The following is an 11244-nucleotide window of genomic DNA, read 5'->3' as shown; positions in this document are numbered from 1 at the left end:
CAGAATTGACCTTAAATCCATCGCTTAGTTTCCCAGTTCGTTCATGTCCTCTCGGCTTCATCTAGTACACTGCGTCGCCAGGTTCTTTTTGGTCTTCCTCTACGTCTTGTGCCCTGGGGGTTCCACTCTAAGGACTGCCTAGCAAGAGACCGTGGAGAGTGGCGATTTTTTAACTGAGGCCATAAGTTCCATTAGGAACGCAAAGGAAAGATGGTGATAATAACATTGCTTAACTAAGTGTCTGCGTTTACGTATAAAAAATGCAGTAACCTGTAAACATTAAGCACTCCCTGACTTCTTCGTTCTATATGATTCACTAATTGCTTTGACGGAAGAATGATTCATACAAAAAAAATCAAGAAAATTGAAAGGAATGTATTGTCCGGCTGCGTAGTAACCATGGCGCAAAGGGGTTTATTGTGACCCACCACTAGCAAGGGACCAAACGGACTCCTGTAAAGTAAGCAAAATGTGTCGATTGTAAGAATTTACATATTTCAAACTTTTATATTATTCAATGTGGTGATATACAGGAAATTCACAAATTGAAGCAAATCTTATTATGGAAACTCTATTAAAGAACCGTAACTTATAATGTCAGTATAGCGTTTACTTAATTTCTAACAAATAATAATTTTAATAACAATAATAATAGTAATAATATAAACTATTTGTAAATAATGTGAATATATTCTATTAGATAAATTATGTTCGTTTTTGTTTTTGTAAAATTGTAATAAAAAAAAATTACATAAATAATGACTATTTAAAAAAACAACAACACATGAATTAATATTATGAAGCAACTTGCCGGAATTGCACATGGAACTAACTATATGGTTCATGCAAAACAATATGTAAAGACACCAAAGTCAGACTGATGCGCTCCATGGTCATGGGCACATTCTTATATGCCTGCAAGTCTTCGACGTCGACTGCAGAGCTAGAAAAGAGGAATTGAAAAATGGAGAAAGACGGTTTACAAATCCTGTGTGGTGCCCTAACAGTCAAACAGACTAAGGGATAGGTGGAGGTGAAGGTAAAGACAGTGGGAAATAATTAAAGACTACGGTCTCCGGAGGTGCTGCACCCAAAGTTCACTGCTACGCTGCCAACACATTTAACGACATCACGCTCCTATATATAGACCAACAGGAAATGCCACTAAAAATATTAATCTACATCTAAGTAATCAAGAGACATTAAATATAGAGCATCATGTTGTTAAAGATAAAAATAATGCCCGCATTAAAAACAGCTATAGATCTAATTCTCCAGTTGCATCTTGTCACGCTATGTCGGTCATGAACAACCAGGGAAATAAATGGACAACTTATTATGAAATTGAAATATAAAACATCTCGGAAAGTGAGAGGCCCGTTTAACAACCTATTGACTATCGATTTTTCGCTGTCACGTAATACAATCGCCTCAGATTAACGCCAGAATCGAGTCTGTAAGAATCGTGTCATAATGTGTCGCAATTGTGTCAGAATGAGTCACAACTTTGCCAGAACATTCAGAATGTGTCAGAAGTGTCGTATCAAACTGTGCAAAAATTACGTTAGAATTGATTTGAAAGAATCGAGTTAGAATAGAGTAAAGATGTGCCACAATCATGACAGAATCAACACATATGTGTCAACTTCAACTCCGAATAGTGTCAAAATGTTCCACAATCATGACATAATCAACTTAGAAGTGCCAAATTCAAGTTAGAATATAATAAAGTTGTGCCACAATCATGACAGAAACAATACAAAAGTATCAACTTCAAGTCAAAATAGTGTCAAGATGTGCCACAATCATGACAGCATCAACTCGGAAGTGTCAACATTAGGTCAGAGTCCTGCCAAAAAGTGTCAAATTCGTGTTAGACTCTTATTAAATCTCTACAGTTTCCAGATAATTAGTTTCTTTCCTTACATTTCTTTTTCCCAAACACTTTTTAAAGTTTTATCTTTTTTTTCCCCCGAAAATATCCATCGGGGACTGAACTAAAGATAGTAACAGAGCAAATTAGTTATTGTCTCCCTGTAACCAAACTTCTTAATGAAACAAAGACACGGCATGTGGGGCGGGGGGGAGGTGTCATGTGACTGTAGTAGAATTAGTATTGGTGGTTGGTGATGGGAAGGGAGGGGGGGACAGGAGAGGCTTGTTCATGAACATTGAGATACTGATATAAACATATACATGAGCACAGAGTAAAGCAGTTCACTTTATCTGGGTCCATTCTAAGTGTTTAGGTTCCCACAGTGTCGCTCCTGAGTATGTGTTAAGAAATTTTACCACGGCCTGGTTTATGCTCATCGTCTTATCTTATATAATACAGACGTATTTAGAAGATGATTACGTCCTACCAGGGCCGGTCCTAACAATTGCGGGGCCCTATGCGAAACTGATTGCGGGGGGCCTAGTCTGGATGGGAATAAGGGTAATAAGTGAAAATTAAGATTTTGTATTTGAAAAAAAAATCGACTTTGAATTTTATTAATTCTTTACTAAGTACCAAATTGCGATCAAATTAACTTTACTTTACAAACCTTCCAATCTATGGCATATTTATATGCCAGTGACTATAAAAGTAAATAAACAATTGTATCTTCCGATTAAGGTGAAAACTCTCCCGATTATTACATTTTATTACATGAAAGTTGACAATGCCTTTTTTCTTTTATCGCGCGCAAGAGTGGCGTTTTCCGCAATAAATAACACCCACAAATGACAATTTTGACTATTTTTCAGGAGATTTTTATGAGTTTTCAGGAGATTTCAATAAATGCAGGAGATTTCCATGACTTTTTCGTATTGTATTCTACAATATAATAATTAACCTAGAATTAGCGCGGGCCTATGGAAGCGCGGGGCCCACTGCGACCGCATAGGTTGCAGTGGCCTAAGACCGGCCCTGCGTCCTACGGATGATAGACGTAACGGCTTCTTCTTTATTCTTCTGAAAGTAAAAATCTGTTTTTATTAAATATGAGAACTTGTTTCTCTTATAAGCATAGACCTATTCAACTACGAGTCTCACATTGCTTTACTGTAGCCCCCAAAGAAGTGCTGAACAAACAGCTTCTCTTCAATAACATTCATGTGTTCAGTCAAAGCTATCTTTTTATCATACTCACATCACACACACACACACACAATACCCAGGCGACAAACGAAAACAAAGACAAACAACAAACAAAGACAAACAACAACAAAACAAACAACAACAAAAACAAACAACAACAAAGACAAACAGCACATTTTTAGTAGTCTTCGACCAAGTTTGTGTACACAAAACAGTCGACACGTGATCATATTTCATTGCAAAAGAAGTTGAAAACATTTCCAAGAATTATGACAACAACCTCAAGACTTGACCTAAAAAGTCATACTATCATATTCTGTCAGAAACGTTGGGTTTTTAACTTGTTCACATTCTGGCAAAAAAAAAATTGAAAACCAAACTATAAACCTAAAAATGTTCCCTGGCTTAAATCATGATCTTGAATAGAGAATTAATTTTTTTTTGGGATAGTTATTTATTATTACTTCACTATAATTAGGACTCAGATTTGAGCGGTCAATGTTAACGTATCTTCTTTCAAACAATAAAATTAAATACACTGGACATTGTTAAAGAAATATTTGATGTAAGCCGCCATCTCCAGAATGTATTGTTTTTAAACGTGACGTAGGCCTACCCCCCCCCCCCCCCACCCCCGGCTCCTCATCACCCACCCCGCCCTCACGCTCATTTCCCCAAAAATCAGAAAAAAGAAAATTAAAAACACCAACACGGCAGAAAACAATTTAGGGAGTAGAGACGTCATCAGTCTGTCACGAGACAATTTGAAGGAATAAAAAAATACCAAAAAAAGAAAATGATGCAAATTGAGCTATTTCCGTTTTTTTTTTATAGATAGAATCGAGAAGCTCTACTGTAAGACATGCAGGAAAGTCGCAGGTTGACGATTGGACGTGATACAAAGGGCAGCTACTCCAAACCAGGAAGACAAAGCTCTTTTGAATTGCGCCAAAATTGAAGCTAGATTTTCATAATCGGAGAAGAGTACATAAATAGCAACAGGTGTATCCGTTGCCAGAATGCAGAGCTAGTGATAAGAGAAGTACTTTATTGAACAGTTCAATAATTTCATGTGCACTTTCCAGTATTGTAGAATTACCCTATACTCGTGTAACCCGCACCCACGTATAACACCAGAAATTACACAATAAGTTAAAAAATAAAAAAAAAATAAAAAATCATGACTTGCCGTAAACTACCGGTACTATAAGCAAAGTCCATCGGTAATTTTTGTTTTGTTTTTGAGGTTTATAATGACATGTTCATAAAGCCTTCCTATGTACATTTTACAACCACACAGCGAACTAGAGGAAGTAAAAAGACCCACCGGTATGTCTATATGCCATGTTTATGATAATAAATTCTGTAAACCCCGCACCTTGTATACCCCGCACATACGCTATGCGGTTGTTTAACCACTCGTATAGCCCGCGGGTTATAAGCTTGGAAATAGGGCAAGTTTCTTTCCCTATTTCGCTTGTAATTAGTTGGTCAACGGTGTTCTTTCAATATGGCGTCCATGGCAGAGTTTTGTCATGTCAGTTTATTTCCCAATCATCTCCCAATGTTCTCTTTGTTATCGCCTAACTCAGCGGTTCTCAACCTCGGCGACCCATTTTTACAACCCCCCCCCCCCACTCTTCCGCGACCCCCACCCACCCACATTTGCACAGCAATAGAAGAATTGTCAAAAAACAATCCAATTATCCATGGTCTTAGGCGACCCCTGGCAAATCGTCAATCGACCCCCAAGGGAGTCGCGACCCACAGGTTGAGAACCCCTGGCCTAACTTCTCCTATGAAATGATGTTTCTTCCTGTGTGTGCATCTAGGTTGAGATAGAAACATTGTCCGTACGTTGTAATACCTGTTTCACTTGTCTACATAGAAATGCTTCTGTTGTTTATTTCTCTTAGACTACTTATAGAGATCTATCTGAGCCACGAGTTGTAAAGTCTCAAATATTTTTTAATACCGAAGAGGTAAAGTAGTGAAATGAACCCTCTCCCAGAGTCATGATGAGATAAAGCGCCTGGCTTTCAAACGAAGGGTCCCAGTTCAAATCCTGGTGAAGAGTGGGATTTTTAATTTCAGGATCTTTAGGGCGCCTCATGAGTCCACCCAGCTGTAATGGATGCTTAAAAATTAGTTGGGGGAAAGTATAGGCGGTTAGTTGTTATTTTGGCCACATAACACCCTCATTCACCGTAGGCCGCAGAAACAGATGACCTTCAGATCATCTGAACTGTATGGTCCGAAATGGATATTATTTTACCGAGTCCTGATGTCGAAAGAACTACATGTCAATCAATAAAGATAAACATTTATAGCCATGTCTTTGGCCATAACAGTCGTTCTGACACCAAAACTGTCATGAGACATTCAACTTGTCAAAACTGTCATGAGACATTCAACTTGTCAAAACTGTCATGAGACATTCTACTTGTCAAAACTGTCATGAGACATTCTACTTATCATAACTCTCATGAGACATTTCTACTTGTCAAAACTGTCATAAGACATTCTACTTGTCAAAACTGTCATGAGACATTCAACTTGTCAAAACTGTCATGAGACATTCAACTTGTCAAAACTGTCATGAGACATTCTACTTATCAAAACTGTCATGAGACATTCTACTTGTCAAAACTGTCATGAGACATTCAACTTGTCAAAACTGTCATGAGACATTCTACTTGTCAAAACTGTCATGAGACATTCTACTTGTCAAAATTGTTATTGAGACATTCTACTTGTCAAAACTGTCATGAGACATTCTACTTGTCAAAACTGTCATGAGACATTCAACTTGTCAAAACTGTCATGAGACATTCTACTTGTCAAAACTGTCATGAGACATTCCACTTGTCAAAACTGTCATGAGACATTCTACTTGTCAAAACTGTCATGAGACATTCAACTTGTCAAAATTGTTATTGAGACATTCTACTTGTCAAAACTGTCATGAGACATTCAACTTGTCAAAACTGTCATGAAACATTGTACCTGTCAAAACTGTCATGAGACATTCTACTTGTCCGAAGCTGCAGACGAACACACTACGCTAACAGGCTCTAACTGGACAGTCATTATACATGAACGTAATAAGTGGGGCAGATATAATGCAGCCATGCACTTTGCTGATTGGACAATTATACTAAAACAAATTGGCACGCATGTCCAGGCGGACGAAAATGACTCAACATTACGTCATCATGACCTAGCTGATGTGTCGACAAATGTCAACTCAACTCAAATTAGCTAACAAAAATTTAGTTTTAGAAACTACCTCTTTCTAGGACAACTAACCCAGGACAGTCACAAGTCAAATACAAATATAGCCACTGGTAAAATGTAAAAGTAGCTACTACTTCAATCAAAATCAGTATCTAGGAAAATCCAAATGTAGCCATAGTCAAGTCTAAAAGTAGTCACTAGTTTAATCCAAAGGTAGTCACTTGCCCAGTCTAAATGTAGCCACTAATCAAAGCCAATAAGCTACTAGGGCCAATCTAATTCAACAACTAGTTCAATCCAAATGTAGCCACTAGTCGAACCCTAATGTAGCTTATAGATCAATCAAAATGTTGCCAATAATCAAATGAAATTGTAGTGATTTGTGAAATCCAAATGTAGCTTATAGTCTAATTCTAATGTAGCCACTAGTCAAAACCAAATCTAGTAACTAGTTCAATCCAAATGTAGCTTTTGGTCTAATTCTAATATAGCCACTAGTCAAGACCAAATCTAGTAACTAGTTCAATCCAAATGTAGCTTTTGGTCTAATTCTAATGTAGCCACTAGTCAAGACCAAATCTAGTAACTAGTTCAATCCAAATGTAGCTTTTGGTCTAATTCTAATGTAGCCACTAGTCAAGACCAAATCTAGTAACTAGTCCAATCCAAATGTAGCTTTTGGTCTAATTCTAATGTAGCCACTAGTCAAGACCAAATCTAGTAACTAGTTCAATCCAAATGTAGCTTTTGGTCTAATTCTAATGTAGCCACTAGTCAAGACCAAATCTAGTAACTAGTTCTATCCAAATGTAGCTTTTGGTCTAATTCTAATGTAGCCACTAGTCAAGACCAAATCTAGTAACTAGTCCAATCCAAATGTAGCCACTACTCGAATCCAAGACAACCACTAGTCCAACATAAATTATAGCGTTAACTCTAATCAGTCTTTCTTCACTAACTATTCTAAACGTCATGTTATCCCATTTTGTTGAGCACAGTGGCTCTCCAAGGCTTTCCGTCTATCCATTAACTACGTAATTACCAGTGTGGAAGTGCAGGGACATTGTATTTCCATCACAATCAACTCGTACACCACTTTGTCGTGAGGGCATTTTTTTTGCGCCCCAACGACCTTGTGTATGTTATGGTCAGGGTAAAAGGGTTAGACATTGTTTGTCTACATTAATGGACTTTTTTTTTTTTACATTGACCACTCTTGTTTAGATTGACCAAATTTGTCTACGCCGTTGTCTCTACTGACCGGAGCTGTTAGTGTTGCGTAGTTTGGTTAATGTAAAGCAGTGATTCCCAAAGTGGTCTATATAGACCCCCAGGGGTCTACGAAGACTTCCAAGGGGTCTACGAAAGTGAAAAAAGAAAATGGGGGTCTATGAGATGTCCATGGGGGTCTACGATAAAATATTTTATTTAACCAGGTCTTGACTTTAATTTTTACATCCCATTAATGTCATTATTTCATACACTGATATATGATTTGTATTTTGTACTTTTGTTAATCCTTTAAATAGTTATTCTGCTATTCAAACAAAAAACGTGTGTATATAATTTCAATACTGATTGAAACAGCTTAATCTTGTCTACATGTAATTAATATTTAACAAAAAGAAATGTAGATCATACAGCGTTGATTATTTAAAATTGGGATTCCTTCCTTCCTTGTCAAACAAGCGATCGCCAAGTGCCTTTCTTATGACAAAGTGAAACCAAAGCCACCCTGACATAATAGATACAGATTTGAAAAACTTTTGAACACTCAAAGTTCAGAATAGACCCACAAAATCTTTCTTCGACATCATATAGAGAAGATTATGGTTCATGAGCGTCTTACAGTATCTCTTTTATTTATAACAAAATACGGAAAAACATTGATTGTACCAGCCGTTGTTGTTTTAAAAACTATTTTACACAAGCCTACAACTGATATTAATAAAAGAATTTCTTTAAGCAACACTACAGTTCAAAGGCACATCGGTTGTGTGAGTTATAAAATTAAAAGCTTCATATGTAATTCTTTGCGAACGAGTTTGGAATCAGAGGCGTCGCAGACTCTAAAAGGGTGTAGCGCTATGTGATAAAAACTGCCAAAGAGTCGCCGGCTCCTTATTTTCACTCAGGCTTGGGTTTATGCTGCTCGGCAACAGAGTTTTGAATTCAGTTTTCCGTCTGTTAGGTAGGTAACAAGCCAGGGGTAATGAGACCTACCTGCTCGAAGCTTAATGGTTTAGGTCACAGTTACTCGCCTTCGCCAATTCTATTAGTGAAAACAGTTCCGCTGACACAATATTTGAGCCTAACTGCACTTTGCGAAAATTTTACAATTAATTAATTGATTAATATTTAATGTTTGAATAACTACTTCACTGAACAACTAATTCATATATGAAACAAAATATCCGTAAAAACAGATGATAAATCCGAAAAAAAGACAACAAAACATTCCTAGTATATTTGGTGATTCCAGCAATACACATTGTTATTTTTAATTGGTTTAAATTTGAATTTTATCAATAAAAAAATTTGAATTGTATCACTAAAAAGATGAGCTCTATAACATTTTTACTCTTTAACTCATTACAGTTAGAAATTAGTTTAAAAAAAAATTGTAATGAATTTTTAAAAATTTGCAAGTTAAGCAGGGGGTCTACCGAAAACCAGAAAACATGGCAAGGGGTCCACGAGACAAAAAAGTTTGGGAACCACTGATGTAAAGTGTCAAGGCTGTTATGACTTTGTTTTGTGTTCGTCTAATCAGGACTGGTAACTCCTCGTAGATCACTTGGCTGCAAGAGTTATCTATCGTTTCGACGGAGCCTTGTGTGGGTACTTAAAACAAACTAACTCGTCTATTATTGAGTACTTTTAAGTGAATACTGGTGACGTAACAGAGATATCTTTAATGTGTTCAACACTGCGTCGTGTAAATCTGGGCGACTACAAACTATAGGTTTTTGTAAGTACAGAGGAGACATTTGTAAGAACACGATGACACAACTCTATAATTACTGCCTGACAGAAATCATTGCATAGTCCATGTACTTTTTTTGTTGTTGTAGACTCTCACCTAGATTTTAGGATGACGTGGAAGATGTGGCAACGTAGCAGACGTGGCAGCATGGCAGACGTTGATATATGAATGAAGTGGCAGCATAGCAGACGTGGCTTATTGGCAGACGTGACTTATTGGCAGACGTGACTTATTGGCAGACGTGACTGAATGACAGACGTGACTTATTGGCAGACGTGACTTATTGGCAGACGTGACTGAATGACAGACGTGACTGAATGACAGACGTGACTGAATGACAGACGTGACTTATTGGCAGACGTGACTTATTGGCAGACGTGACTGAATGACAGACGTGACTTATTGGCAGACGTGACTTATTGGCAGACGTGACTTATTGGCAGACGTGACTGAATGACAGACGTGACTTATTGGCAGACGTGACTTATTGGCAGACGTGACTTATTGGCAGACGTGACTGAATGACAGACGTGACTGAATGACAGACGTGACTGAATGACAGACGTGACTTATTGGCAGACGTGACTTATTGGCAGACGTGACTTATTGGCAGACGTGACTGAATGACAGACGTGACTTATTGGCAGACGTGACTGAATGACAGACGTGACTTATTGGCAGACGTGACTGAATGACAGACGTGACTTATTGGCAGACGTGACTGAATGACAGACGTGACTTATTGGCAGACGTGACTGAATGACAGACGTGACTTATTGGCAGACGTGACTGAATGACAAACGTGACTAAATGGCAGACGTGGCAACGTAGCAGATGTGGTAACATGGCAGACGTTGATATATGACTGAAGTGGCAGCATAGCAGACTTCGCTTATTGGAAGACGTTGCTTATGGCAGACGTGGCCTATTGGCAGACGTGACTAAATGGCAGACGTGCCTAAATGGCAGACGTGGCAACATGGAAGACGTGGCTTATTGGCAGACGTGACTAAATGGCAGACGTGGCAACATGGAAGACGTGGATTATTGGCACACGTGACTAAATGGCAGACGTGGCAACATGGAAGACGTGGCTTATTGGCAGACGTGACTAAATGGCAGACGTGGCAACATGGAAGACGTGGCTTATTGGCAGACGTTGCATTATTACAGACGCGACAACATAGCAGACGTATTTCAATGACAGACGTGGCAACGTATCAGATGTGACGTCATGAGGTTGAAAGATTGTTCTGACTTGATACCAACGATTATGCCGTGGCTGAAGATTTAATTTGACGATACGCAGAGGACTGATATCATCAATGGTGCTATAAAATCAAATTGTGAAGATTCAGAGCTTGATAACATTACAATTTTAATCTTACAGCAATCTGATACGTCTGAAAATAATTAGGTCAAGGACTTCAGAGTTGCATAAATTAAAAACATCACGCGATCAATGTGCGCCAAGCATCACCGGAAAGCGTCTGCGTGTGTGTATATGTGTCGCAATGTGCGAGTCAGATTCGCCATACTGTGACAGACATACACACCATCGCGATTTGAAATGCACGCAGGATCAACGAATCAGTTGTGTAAATAAATGATGCACTACAATGGTTAAAACTATTTATGGTTATTATGGATTCAACGTCGGAGTGCATATTTGGGCGTCTGTAATATGGACTATACTTCTGATTTTGCAATATGAAGTCTTTAATGAGTTTCTCTAATATATGGACTGTAAATGTAACTCTTTAATGGTTTGAGATACATCGATGAAGACGAGAATCTCGAGACAAATTAAACAAAATAATTAATTATCAGTAATTAATTGCACAATGTGTTACTTTTTTTTTTATTGACTCATGTCTTGTCTGTGTCAATGAATAATTGTGCCAAGTTTCAGCTTGATCCGAGAATGGGTGTGGGAGAA

The sequence above is a fragment of the Biomphalaria glabrata genome, chromosome 8 (genome assembly GCF_947242115.1).
Source record: "Biomphalaria glabrata chromosome 8, xgBioGlab47.1, whole genome shotgun sequence".
In the NCBI taxonomy this organism is placed as follows: Eukaryota; Metazoa; Mollusca; class Gastropoda; family Planorbidae; genus Biomphalaria; species Biomphalaria glabrata.
Note: the sequence above shows the minus strand (reverse complement) of the source record.